The sequence below is a fragment of the Mus pahari genome, chromosome 13 (genome assembly GCF_900095145.1).
Source record: "Mus pahari chromosome 13, PAHARI_EIJ_v1.1, whole genome shotgun sequence".
In the NCBI taxonomy this organism is placed as follows: Eukaryota; Metazoa; Chordata; class Mammalia; order Rodentia; family Muridae; genus Mus; species Mus pahari.
Window position 1 is genome coordinate 7,463,101 of NC_034602.1, and position 1,207 is coordinate 7,464,307.

Below are 1,207 nucleotides of genomic sequence, written 5' to 3' on the forward strand. Positions count from 1 at the left end.
GGTGTTTGTAGCATTTTTATCACACAGTAGATTCCATCCATTCACTATACTTTTCTAACTGAGTTGTCCTACATACAAGTACATGTTTTTAATGTTGTCTGTCTTCTGTGCTGTTCCTGTAAGTTTGTTATTAAAATACATTAAACTATAAAAAAACAAAATAAATAAATAAATAAATAAATAAATAAAAGAAGGTTTGAAGTGGAAATTTCTGGTTTCTTTGGAAACTCAGTTGTGTCATATGACGTTTGCTGGGGCAGACAGGTGAAAGGATGTTTAGCATATTGCAGCAGACAAACGAGAGAGTTGTTTTGCTGAAGCAGACATGGGATGTTTAGAAAGAATGTAACTGTGACCCCCCAGACAGTGGGAGGGGGCTCTGGCATTGGCTCACCTTGCTCTGCCTTGCTAGTCTTCACTGACGATGCTGTTGCATTGGTTCACCTTGCATCACACTGCTGGTCTTCTCTTGATAGGACTTCATAGAGAGTAACTCACCTAAGAACTTCTCCTGATGTTCTGGCGACTTTTGGTGCTTCTGCTGAACAGGCCGGTTTGCTGAGCCTCAAGGTTTCCTCTGGCTGGAACTGCAGTTGCTGATTCGTGAGTGGTGATTGCTGAGTGGACTGGAGTGCACCTGCTGATGATTCGTGTTGGTGTTTTGCTAAAGGATTGAACTTCAGACAGCAAAGATTGGAATCACCCCAAAGAACTGTTTGTATAAGGGGTCCACAACTCTGTTTCCTATTACCCTTCTTTTCCAAAAGACCTTTGCTGGGTGGTGGGCTAAAAGGGAGGTTGAAGTGTTTAAGAACCCTTATTAAAGTAGGTTTGGAAAAAAATCAAAGGCTACAAAGGTTGTGACACAGGAAGGAGAGGAAGGCTTATGTCTAGGAAGGTGGAAACTAGCAAGATTCTCCAAGGCTCTTCACTAGCTATAGATGGAATAAACAACTATCTAGGGAGCAGGCACTGAACAGTAGAGCAGCAGAGAGCCAAGCACTGGGACTAGAGAGCTACCATCCAGGCCTGCAGGGCACTCCAGGCCCAAGGCTGCTGTATCCTCAACTATTTTGGGGTGGACTTTGGTGATGTATCTGCTTTTTTTAAAAAAAGATTTATGTTTAATTTCTGTGTCTGTGTGTGTGTGTGTGTGTGTGTGTGTGTGTGTGTGTGTGTGTAACTATGTGCCCTGTGCGTAATCGTG